The sequence below is a fragment of the Rana temporaria genome, chromosome 7 (assembly GCF_905171775.1).
Source record: "Rana temporaria chromosome 7, aRanTem1.1, whole genome shotgun sequence".
Taxonomy (NCBI): domain Eukaryota; kingdom Metazoa; phylum Chordata; class Amphibia; order Anura; family Ranidae; genus Rana; species Rana temporaria.
This window is the reverse complement of record NC_053495.1, coordinates 118,031,298-118,043,390: the sequence shown is the minus strand read 5'-3', so window position 1 is coordinate 118,043,390 and position 12,093 is coordinate 118,031,298. Positions and strand designations below refer to the sequence as shown.

Here is a 12,093-nt window from a genome sequence, read left to right as displayed (position 1 = left end):
TTCTTCCATCTTCTCCCCTCTTCCGCTGTTGACTCGGCGAACCCCGGTTCTTCTGCAGCTCTCCGGTGCCTTCTTCTTCAGCGCTGGCTGCCTGCTATGTTTGTGTGTTAGCTCGATTTCAAACAGGCAGCCGGCGCGGTCTTCTGTGACGTCATCTTCTCTTCTGGTCTTCTCCCCTCTTCCGATGTTGCCTCGTCGCCTCTTGTCACTGTAATGATGGAAGCGCGCCTTGCATCCCATTTATATAGGCATCACCGTCCCATCATGCCCCGGCAGGTACCCACGTGGTGGGTGCACGTGGGTAGGCACCCACCACGTGGGTACCTGCCGGAGCATGATGGGACGGTGATGCCTATATAAATGGGATGCAAGGCGTGCTTCCATCATTACAGCGACAACAGGCGACGAGGCAACATCGGAAGAAGGGAAGAGAAGACCCTGACGTCACAGAAGACCGCGCCGGCTGCCTGTTACTAATTGAGCTAACACACAAAGATAGCAGGCAGCCAGCGCTGAAGAAGAAGGCACCGGAGAGCTGCAGAAGAACCGGGGTTCGCCGAGTCAACAGCGGAAGAGGGGAGAAGATGGAAGAAGCCCCCCGGAGTCCGGAGAAGCCCCCCCCGGAGAGCGGAAGAAGAAACCCCCCCCCGGAGAGCGGAGAAGACCCCCGGAGAGTGGAAGAAGAAGCCCCCCCTGGTAATTGAGCTAATAACGAAGACAGGGGGGGCATCCGGAGCAGAATAATAAATTATTTTAAAAAGCCTTGTGTTGTGTGTTTACTACATTTTACTTTTTGCCTCCAGGTGAATGGATAGGGGTACGATGTACCCCATATCCATTCACTTAGGGTGGGGGGCCGGTATCTGGGGGCCCCCTTATTAAAGGGGACTCCCAGATTCCGATAAGCCCCCGCCCGCATACCCCGACAACCAATGGCAAGGGTTGTCGGGAAGAGGTCCTGTCCTCATCAACATGGGGACAGGGTGCTCTGGGGTGGGGGGGCCCGCAGTGCGCCCCCCTGCCCCAGAGCACCCAACCCCCCCATGTTGAGGGCATGCGGCCTGGCACGGCTCAGGAGGGGGGGGACGCTCGCTCGTCCCCACTCCCATTCCTGACCGGCTGGGTAGCGTGCTTTGGATACGGGTCTGGTATGGATTGTAGGGGGACCCCCTACGTCAATTTTTCGGCGTGGGGGGGTCTCCTTACAACCCATACCAGACCTAAGGGCCTGGTATGCTCCTGGGGGGGAACCCATGCCGGTTTTGAATTTAAAAATTGCCGTGGAGTTCTCCCTCAGGAATGCATACCAAATGCCGTCGCTGGAATGGGCCTTTACAAGGTTTGGCTAACTTTCCACATTATAAAACCAGCCCTAGTTTTGCGCCGGCAAATTCGGAACTTAGGCAGAAATCAAAGTGCTGAAATGCTTTGAAAATCTGCTTAAGTCCTCATTTGCATACGCAAAGCTGCATTTCAATGAGAAATGCCCCCAGTGGCGGATGCGGTACTGCATCCTAAAATCTGACCGTGTAAGTGTCTTACACATGTCAGATTTTCTGCCTAACTTTGGAAAAAGCCTTTTGAGAATCGTTTCCAAAGTTAGGCACAGGGATACGCAGGCTGAACAGCAGTTAAGTCTGCGTATCTCTTTTGAGAATTTGGCCCTAAAACTTTTACACAGACCAAATAATTTCCAAAATGTTTTTATTTTTATAAAAGACATGTAGCAGTATAAATTGTGGCCAAAATTTATGAAGAAAAATTTATAATTTGCAAAATTTTATCACAGAAACTAAGAAAAAATCATTTTTTTATAAAAAATTTCCGGTCTTTTCTCATTAATAGCGCAAAAAATAAAAAACCCAGAGGTGATCAAATACCACCAAAAGAAAGCTCTATTTGTATGAAAAAAAGGACAAAAAAATCATTTGGGTACAGTGTTGCATGACTGAGTAATTCTCATTCGAAGTGTGAGAGCGCTGAAAGCTGAAAATTGGTCTGGTCAGGAGGGGTGTTTAAGTGCCCAGTAAGCAAGTGGTTAAAAAATAATTTTTTTTTTATTTACAACTCCTTTAACAGACTGCAAATTGTGCCTAAATAGGAATTTGACTCCCTCTGGTGTCCGGTGTGTGCTATATTATTGAAGCTTGTTTGGCTCAGTTATGTCAAGGACAAAGCAATATGGGCATTGTGGTACAACAGGCAGAGACTCTATTGCCAAGGGTTGGTTTGAGACTGCATTACCCACAAGGCCACTGTGCTACCAAAATGCAGTGCGTCACGCACAGCCTGCTGGGGGAACTTATTTAAGACCAGCGAGGCCTCAACCCGCTCTCTCGGGACACCATCTTTCAACAGGCAAGAGGCCTACAAATTTGTAGCCTTTATTAAAAGAAGGACAGCACTACAAATCACAGCAACATAAAATAAAACCTGACTGTTGACGAGTTTCGCACTGAAACTAGTGCTTAGTCATCAGCTATGACTAAGTACTAGTTTCAGTGCGAAACGCATCAGTAGTCGGGTTTTATTTTATGTTGCTGTGATTTGTAGTGCTGTCCTTCTTTTAATAAAGGCTACAAATTTGTTCAGTGTGCGGCTGTCCAGAGACAATTTTTGTTCCTGCTTTGCTAAGTGCATTGCCTGCACCTGAGTTGTCTGCAACGGAGAATATTCATCTGGGTTCCCACCTGGAGCGGCTACTCCCTTTTCCCCAGGTAGGCCATAGTGGTGGCCCGCGATATGCGCACACCCTAAAGGTGGGTGCCGCACCCGGATCCAGGAACCCGTGAAGAACCAAGAACAACGGCTTCTGCCACAGAAATACTCCTCCCCAGCTTGCCCCACAAGGGAAAACTCCTCTAATTGGCTGCTGAGGAAAAGCGGCTCCGCCTGGACCTCTCTGGCGCCACCTGCCGCCCAGGGATGGTACCGCATCCCTAGAATGCAGTCTGACCCACAGAACAATCCAGACTTGGCGACAGCCAAATTTAACACAATTAAGAATGAGAGCAACTTACCTCTCTCCTTCTCCCACTAACTTTAGCATAGCGCCTTTACTGAAAGTAAGGGGGCGCTACAGGCACGTCACCAGTTTTCTGTAAATAGCCGACCTGCGAGTCGGCTCTATATGGCGCCTGCGCAGTCAGCTCTACACGGCGCCGTATAGAGCCGACTCGCAGGTCGGCTATATTTACGGAAAACTGGTGACACGCCTTATGCTCCAGGGGAAGTTTTTAACTGGGTCGCAGGAGTGTGGTTTCTATAGTTCCACTTGTACTTGCTGGCGTCTGCAGCGCCACAAGTAGGGACACATATGGCCCCGAAAGTGATACAATGACTTGGAAGAACTAGCGTTTATTTTGCCCATACACTGTATGCATCAATTGATTATTCTTTCTTTTCACCCTGTTTATTGGAATACAAATAGATAAGTGCATCAACAGACCTAGCAGAAGATTAACTGACACTTAAAGGAACAGCCACCAGTCTTCTCTATTCTCAGAAGTGCTACGACGGGACACGCACCAGTTGAACTGTTCACTAGAGGGAGCCATGCAGTTGTGAATTTATGGGTTTGATATAACTGTTTGCATCACTATTTTGCTTTGATGTTTTGGGTGAGTTGTGTGGAACTTGGAGGAGAGGTGTCCCAGTACTGGTGTCATTGCATTGGGAGATTCCTCCACCATACACTCAATTCAGGTCTGGCCCCAGATTATGTTATTTGGGTCTGATGACAAAGAAATCCTGAACCAGTTGTGTCCCATTGACTTTTACAGGGAGCTGTGTGTAGTCAATATTATCTGTGTAAACTTTTGTTTTATTCTTATGCCAAATAAACGCCTTACAACTGGTTAAGCTATATCTAGTGTGGGAATCTGTCTATTGCAGCTGTGTGGCAGGTGACCAAAACCAAGGTAATAATATTTAACTACATTTATTATTGTGTGGTATCATTGTGGTCCCCTATTGCCATTTGGGTTCCACAATCATATTATTGTCCAGTTGTGCCATGGGGGGATCGACCAAAACTTAAGGGGTTGACAGGCAGAGTGCAGGCCAAAAAACTATGCAGCAGTTCCTACGGGGGTAGTGCTACACCAGCATGCTCGTCTGACAGAGGCCAGCCTCTTTGGGATGAACCGACATAAAACAAGCGAAATGTCGGACAGTTTTTTTCAGGGCTGTGGAGTCGGAGTCGGAGTCGAGGAGTCGGAGTCGGGGGAAATTTTGGGTACCTGGAGTCGGAGTCGGAGTCGGCAAACAATGCACCGACTCCGACTCCTACTAAATTTAGATTGGAAAAAAAAAAAAAAAAGCAAGTTTAAATGTCCCAATTCACAAAAAGTTATAATTAATGACTTCTCTACTGTAAGAATAAAGACCAATGCATGCAGTGCCTCACGTAACCGCAAAACGAACAGGTTAAGTGACCGTGAAGAAGCATGCTTTTCATGTGCTTCACTATATGGCACGCAACGCACAATTAGGAGCTGCAATACTTATACTTTCCATAGTGTTGTGTCCTGCTTTTACAGGGAACGCAGCGTCCATGTGTAACCTAGCCTCTCACTCATAAGGGATTAAATAAATATGTTTTTTGCAGGACTAGAGAGTGAGACACTTGTATAAGTGAAGGGAATGGAGGGCCAATAGTTCAAGACTGAAGCTGTAAACCATTGGAAAAACTGCTGTCATTTAGGCTATAAAAACTTGTAAACTCCGATTGTTAGCTTAAACTTTAAACATGACTATGGGATTCTCCTAGGAAAATCATGTTTTAGAATAAATGCCCCTTCCTGGATCCTCCCACTGCCCTATGTTTTGTTTTTGTTCTAAAAAAAACAAATAATGTGGTTTGTATTTTTGAACTGGTAAAGATCCTGTTCCTGATGTTTATGCCTGCTGCTACTATCCAGCCACTTGATTGATTAAAGCGGGAGTTCACCCATAAATTTTTTTTCCCCCTTAGATGGATGCTCGTTTTGTCTAGGGGAGCTCATATTTTAAAACAACTAGCCGATTCCCCTAGACAAAACGAGCATCCATCTAAGGGTAAAAAGTGTTATGTACGGGTGAACCCCCGCTTTAATAAAAAAAAAAAAAAAAACTTTGTTTTCATTGTGTTTGTCTTTTGCTTAAACTGTGCAATACAGTAGACTGTTGGCTTCTCAGCCAGTAGTCCTGTGGTAGGTTGCGTTTCTTTCCCTCAAGGAATGTATAAAATACATTCGCATATTAATACAGAGGAGTCGGAGTCGGAAGTACATAAAACTGAGGAGTCGGAGTCGGAGTCGGAACATTTATCTACCGACTCCACAGCCCTGTTTTTTTTTAACCATCTGATGTCTCCTGACATTCAGCCTGTGTGTACCAGGATAACGTGTTACCTCAAGCTTGACTTTGGGGGATCGTTGGGCAACTCAGCGTGCCCTGCATAGTAACTAGACTCGGTTTTAAGATAAAGAATGGAGATGCCGGGGATTGAACCCGGGGCCTCACACATGCAAAGCGCGCGCTCTACCACTGAGCTACATCCCCTTCTTGCTCTCGAATTTCCGTACCTTTTTTTTTTTTTTTGGAAGGGAGGAAGTTTGACTTTAGAGAAACGCTCTCGGCAGGATTTTGCACCTCGTGGGGGATCGTTGGGCAACTCAGCGTGCCCTACATAGTAACTAGACTCGGTTTTAAGATAAAGAATGGAGATGCCGGGGATTGAACCCGGGGCCTCACACATGCAAAGCGCGCGCTCTACCACTGAGCTACATCCCCTTCTTGCTCTCGAATTTCCGTACCTTTTTTTTTTTTTTTTGGAAGGGAGGAAGTTTGACTTTAGAGAAACGCTCTCGGCAGGATTTTGCACCTCGTGGGGGATCGTTGGGCAACTCAGCGTGCCCTGCATAGTAACTAGACTCGGTTTTAAGATAAAGAATGGAGATGCCGGGGATTGAACCCGGGGCCTCACACATGCAAAGCGCGCGCTCTACCACTGAGCTACATCCCCTTCTTGCTCTCGAATTTCCGTACCTTTTTTTTTTTTTTTTTGGAAGGGAGGAAGTTTGACTTTAGAGAAACGCTCTCGGCAGGATTTTGCACCTCGTGGGGGATCGTTGGGCAACTCAGCGTGCCCTGCATAGTAACTAGACTCGGTTTTAAGATAAAGAATGGAGATGCCGGGGATTGAACCCGGGGCCTCACACATGCAAAGCGCGCGCTCTACCACTGAGCTACATCCCCTTCTTGCTCTCGAATTTCCGTACCTTTTTTTTTTTTTTTTTGGAAGGGAGGAAGTTTGACTTTAGAGAAACGCTCTCGGCAGGATTTTGCACCTCGTGGGGGATCGTTGGGCAACTCAGCGTGCCCTGCATAGTAACTAGACTCGGTTTTAAGATAAAGAATGGAGATGCCGGGGATTGAACCCGGGGCCTCACACATGCAAAGCGCGCGCTCTACCACTGAGCTACATCCCCTTCTTGCTCTCGAATTTCCGTACCTTTTTTTTTTTTTTTTGGAAGGGAGGAAGTTTGACTTTAGAGAAACGCTCTCGGCAGGATTTTGCACCTCGTGGGGGATCGTTGGGCAACTCAGCGTGCCCTACATAGTAACTAGACTCGGTTTTAAGATAAAGAATGGAGATGCCGGGGATTGAACCCGGGGCCTCACACATGCAAAGCGCGCGCTCTACCACTGAGCTACATCCCCTTCTTGCTCTCGATTTTCCGTACTTTTTTTTTTTTTTTTTGGAAGGGAGGAAGTTTGACTTTAGAGAAACGCTCTCGGCAGGATTTTGCACCTCGTGGGGGATCGTTGGGCAACTCAGCGTGCCCTGCATAGTAACTAGACTCGGTTTTAAGATAAAGAATGGAGATGCCGGGGATTGAACCCGGGGCCTCACACATGCAAAGCGCGCGCTCTACCACTGAGCTACATCCCCTTCTTGCTCTCGATTTTCCGTACCTTTTTTTTTTTTTTGGAAGGGAGGAAGTTTGACTTTAGAGAAACGCTCTCGGCAGGATTTTGCACCTCGTGGGGGATCGTTGGGCAACTCAGCGTGCCCTGCATAGTAACTAGACTCGGTTTTAAGATAAAGAATGGAGATGCCGGGGATTGAACCCGGGGCCTCACACATGCGAAGCGTGCGCTCTACCACTGAGCTACATCCCCTTCTTGCTCTCGACTTTCTGTGCCTTTTTTTTTTTGGAAGGGGGAAAGTTTGACTTTAGAGAAACGCTCTGAGCAGGATTTTGCACCTCGTGGGGGATCGTTGGGCAACTCAGCGTGCCCTACATAGTAACTAGACTCGGTTTTTTTTTTTTGTTTTTTTTATTCTTTATTTTGTTAACAGCAATCCTAACATTATGCACTAATACACAGTCACATGTCAATATTTCAAATTACAGTTTACATCCACTTCTCTGATTATTACATTCTTTACACCTATCCTCTTTACCACTGGTTATCCCTTAATTCTGAACAGCTCAACTATCACTCTATATTATTAGCACAAAAACATTTTACCTCCGGTCCGACTGAGCCCCCCCCATTCTCACCCACACCCTTCTTATCCTATGCTGTTTAAATATAAATAAAAACAAAAGCAGAGAGAAAAGAAAAGAAAAAAAAAACAACAAGCAAAGAAAAAAGAACCAAAAAAAAAAAAAAAACACACAACCTACCCCTCCCCCTGAGGTCCGGTCCCCCCTCCCCCCCTTGCACCCCCTTTATAAATTCTGTTTCTTATATTCCTCATATGGTGACCATACTTCCTGATATTTCCCTTCCTGTTCTTTTAATATCATAGTCAGGTTTTCCATTTGTTGAATCTCCGTTATTCTCCCTATCCATTGCATTTTTGTTGGAGCTACTGTACTTTTCCAAAGACTCGGGATGCATGCTTTTGCTGCCGTAAGTAAATGTCTCACCAAAGAATTTTTGTATTTTTCATTGGATAACGGGATGTCATGCAAAAGGAACACTGACGGTTTTTCTACAAGAGCCACATCTGTAATTTTTTTTACTGTTTCAGCCACCATCTTCCAAAAATCTCGCACTCCAGAACACTCCCAAAAAATATGTAAAATGGTACCTTCTGCATTTTGACACCGCCAGCATTGATTAGACACTTGAGGAAACATCTTATTCAATACTGCCAGAGTTCTATACCACCTGGTTAAGATCTTGTACCCTCCCTCCTGATATTTAGTTGCCATCGAGGCTTTATGGGTAAATAGCAGTATTTTCTTTTTCTGTAGCTCCGAAAAAGTCATTCCTAGGTCCCTCTCCCATGCTTTTAAAAAAGCCAGTTCTTGTGGAGCTCCTAGATCTACCACCATCGCGTACATAGCAGAAAGTAAGTGCCTCAGAGGCTCTCCCTTTAAACATATCTTTTCAAAGTCAGATAACATTCGTAATTCTGCCATATGTTGCGTGGCTACCCGTATATATGCTTTGAGTTGTATTAACCTGAAGCTGTCCAAGTTTTCCGAGAACTTATTTTCGATCTCCTCCCGAGTCATTACATAGTTATTCCTTGAAAAATGAACCATCCTACTAATTCCCCTCTGCCTTACCTCTTTGAACCGTTGGTCTACCAATCCTGGCTCAAAACTTGGTGTCCCCAAAATTGGGGTCATAGGACTTGGGTGTACCGACATCTTTGTTTTCTTGAATACTTTTTTACTGACCTGGATTGTAGCTCCTATCGTGGGATGTCCCTTCACCTCCTTTGGTATCACCCCCTCCTCTATCCACACTATTCCCTCCAAGGGTATATCAGTTATATTTTGCTCCATCTGTATCCATGGTTTTTCCTTATCCGCTATACACCATTCTACCACTCTCATTAAATGTGCTGCTACATAGTAGCTTTCCGGGTCCGGAAGTCCCACTCCTCCTCTTTCTTTAGGTAGAGTCAGCACCGTTCTGCGTACTCTCGGGGTTTTCCCTGCCCAGATAAATCTCACAAACCTAGAACCGATATCTCTCAAAAATCCGGCCGGTAACTTAATGGGTAGAGTCTGGAATAGGTATAACAATCTGGGCATCACATTCATTTTAATGATATTTATTCTTCCAAACCACGTGAATACCTCTTTATCCCACCTTACAAAGTCCAATTTTATTTGCCGGATTAAGGGTGCAAAATTGAGTTCGAAAACTTGGCTCAGCTTGTTTGGTATTTTGGTCCCTAAATAACTTATGTATGAATCCGTCCACCTAAATCCAAAATTCCCCACTAATTGTTGTTTCAGTTTCTCGCTTAGTTCCACACCCATTGCCTCGGACTTGCTATAATTTACTTTAAAATTAGATAGCTCTCCGTATTTACGTAATTCTTGTAGCAATACTGGTAGAGATATTCCTGGCGAAGTTATAAAAAATAGCAAGTCGTCCGCATAGGCCGCTACTTTATGTTCTCTTCCTTTTGTTACCAAACCCCTAACATCTGTATTAGCCCGAATTGTCCTCAACAATGGTTCTACCGTAAGAACAAATATGATAGGGGAGAGTGGACATCCCTGCCGTGTCCCATTACTAATTGAAAAAGGTTTAGACATCAGATCATTTACTTTGACTCTTGCCCTAGGGCATGTATATAAACTCTTAATCCAATTTAACATCCCCTCTCTCAGCCCTATATGTTGCAACACCACTCTCAGGAATGTCCAGTCTACCCTATCAAATGCCTTTTCAGCATCGGCAGATATAATCACTAACGGCTTCTTTTGAACATGCGCTGTATGAATCGCTCCTACTACCCTTTGGGTATTCTCCCTCCCCTCTCTACCAGGAGTAAACCCCACCTGATCTGGGTGTATAATTGCTGGAATATATCCTAATAATCTGTTGGCCAAGATTTTTGTCAGGATCTTAAGGTCAACGTTCAATAGTGAAATTGGCCGATAACTGGCACAATTAGTTGGATCTTTGCCCTCCTTAGGGAGTAGTGTAATATGAGCCATCAATGTCTCTTCGCGCATCTCCTGCCCTTCCCTTATTGAATTAAAGGCCGTCAAAAATTTTGATGCCAATTTCTCAGAGAACGTCTTATAATAAAGCAGTGTATACCCGTCGGGACCAGGCGCTTTACCTGGCTTCATTACTTTTATGGCTTCTAAAAATTCCTCCATAGTAATTGGCCCATCAATCCCTCCTGCTTCCTCTTCCGACAGCCCGGGCAGCCCTGATGCTTCTACATACTCTTTTGCCTGATGTTCTCGGTTAGACATCCTTACTGCTTCCTGTTGCCCTTCTATTTTATACAATTTGGTATAATACTCTCTGAATACTTCTGCTATATCCTTAGTAGATTTCACCAAAATGTCTCCCTGTGTTTTTATCTGTTCAATATGGTTCCTAGCCCGAGTTTCTCTTAAGGCGTTTGCCAGCATTCTACTAGGTTTATTTCCATATTCATAATACGCCCGTCTACATCGTGTTAGTTTTGCTTTAGCTCTATCCATCAATAACCCATTTAATTCCTCTTGTAGCCTCATAAGTTTTTCTTCTACTTGCTGGGTTTGTGATTTCTTATGTGCCAGTTCTAATACCCCAATCTCTTTCAACAATGTCTCCATTTTAGCACCTAAAACACGTTTCCTATGGGCCCCTAATGCTATCAACATACCTCTGATATAGCATTTGTGAGCTTCCCAACTACATAATGGTGATATTTCTTCTGACTCATTGATAGTAAAAAAAACCTCTAGTTCCTGCTTAATTTTGTGTTCATATTCGGGTTCCCTTATGAGTGTCTCATTCATCCTCCAATTCCATTCCTTCGGACTTGCCTCGCCCAATTCCATAGTACAACTCATTGGAGCATGATCTGACAATGTGAATGGGCCTATTGAGGCTTCCACTATGCATGTTATTGCATTCTGAGATGTAAAAATATAGTCGATTCTAGTATACGTTTTGTGATTTGCAGAAAAAAAAGTATAATCTCTCTCATACGCGTTTAACGTTCTCCAGGTATCTATCATCTGTAAGTCTTGCAATAATCTTTTCGCCCTCTGAAGTTTGGAATAGGACAAGTGAGACACTCCCTTTGAGACATCTAAGGTGGGATCCAATGCAATATTCAGATCCCCACCCAGTATGACAATTCCCTCTTTGTTTTGGTGAACCAAATCCATATATGTTTCTAGAGCAGTTATTTGATCCTCATTAGGTAAGTACATATTGACCAGAGTGACCTTTTGTTCATACAAGACTCCATTTATAATAAGAAGGCGCCCTGACTCATCCTGAGTTATCTTAGATTCTTTCCATGGCACCTGATTAGACATCGTAATTGCTACACCGTTAGCTTTTGATGTTTGGGATGCGCTATGATACACGATTGGGAACCTACGGTTCCCTAGTCTAGGAATTTTGTCATTTCTAAAATGTGTCTCTTGTAGAAAAATAATTTGAGATTTTAATCTACCTAACTCCGCCAATAATCTAGTACGTTTTTCCGGACTATTTAGCCCTTTCACATTGTACGAAGTAAAGTTACACTTCGCTAGACTCGGTTTTAAGATAATGAATAGAGATGCCGGGGCCTCACACATGCGAAGCATGCGCTCTACCACTGAGCTACATCCCCTTCTTGCTCTTGATATTCTGTGCATTTATTTTCTTGGAAGGGAGAAAGTTTGACTTTAGAGAAAGGCTCTGAGCAGGATTTTGCAGCTCGTGGGGGATCGTTGGGCAACTCAGCATGCCCTACATAGTAACTAGACTCGGTTTTAAGACAATGAATGGAGATGCGGGGATTGAACCCAGGGCCTCGCACATGCGAAGCGTGCGCTCTACCAGTGAGCTACATCCCCTTCTTGCTCTCGACTTTCTGTGCCTTTTTTTTTTATTTTTTTGGAAGGGGGAAAGTTTGACTTTAGAGAAACGCTCTGAGCAGGATTTTGCACCTCGTGGGGGATCGTTGGGCAACTCAGCGTGCCCTACATAGTAACTAGACTCGGTTTCAAGATAAAGAATGGAGATGCCGGGGATTGAACCCGGGGCCTCACACATGCGAAGCGTGCGCTCTACCACTGAGCTACATCCCCTTCTTTCTCTCGACTTTCTGTGCTTTTTTTTTTTTTT

The 12,093-nt window shown here is 44.8% G+C and overlaps 9 non-coding genes across 9 annotated transcripts; all 9 read right to left on the bottom strand.

The window, feature by feature from the left end:
* Positions 1-5,472: 5,472 nt before the first annotated feature.
* Positions 5,473-5,544, bottom strand: TRNAA-UGC. The gene has a single exon. It is a non-coding gene; the product is annotated as a tRNA-Ala (tRNA).
* A 159-nt stretch (positions 5,545-5,703) lies between these two features.
* Positions 5,704-5,775, bottom strand: TRNAA-UGC. The gene has a single exon. It is a non-coding gene; the product is annotated as a tRNA-Ala (tRNA).
* Positions 5,776-5,935: 160 nt separating this feature from the next.
* Positions 5,936-6,007, bottom strand: TRNAA-UGC. The gene has a single exon. It is a non-coding gene; the product is annotated as a tRNA-Ala (tRNA).
* A 161-nt stretch (positions 6,008-6,168) lies between these two features.
* Positions 6,169-6,240, bottom strand: TRNAA-UGC. The gene has a single exon. It is a non-coding gene; the product is annotated as a tRNA-Ala (tRNA).
* A 161-nt stretch (positions 6,241-6,401) lies between these two features.
* On the bottom strand, positions 6,402-6,473 carry TRNAA-UGC. Its single transcript has one exon. It is a non-coding gene; the product is annotated as a tRNA-Ala (tRNA).
* A 160-nt stretch (positions 6,474-6,633) lies between these two features.
* On the bottom strand, positions 6,634-6,705 carry TRNAA-UGC. Its single transcript has one exon. It is a non-coding gene; the product is annotated as a tRNA-Ala (tRNA).
* A 160-nt stretch (positions 6,706-6,865) lies between these two features.
* Positions 6,866-6,937, bottom strand: TRNAA-UGC. The gene has a single exon. It is a non-coding gene; the product is annotated as a tRNA-Ala (tRNA).
* Positions 6,938-7,095: 158 nt separating this feature from the next.
* On the bottom strand, positions 7,096-7,167 carry TRNAA-CGC. The gene has a single exon. It is a non-coding gene; the product is annotated as a tRNA-Ala (tRNA).
* A 4,817-nt stretch (positions 7,168-11,984) lies between these two features.
* Positions 11,985-12,056, bottom strand: TRNAA-CGC. Its single transcript has one exon. It is a non-coding gene; the product is annotated as a tRNA-Ala (tRNA).
* Positions 12,057-12,093: the final 37 nt, after the last annotated feature.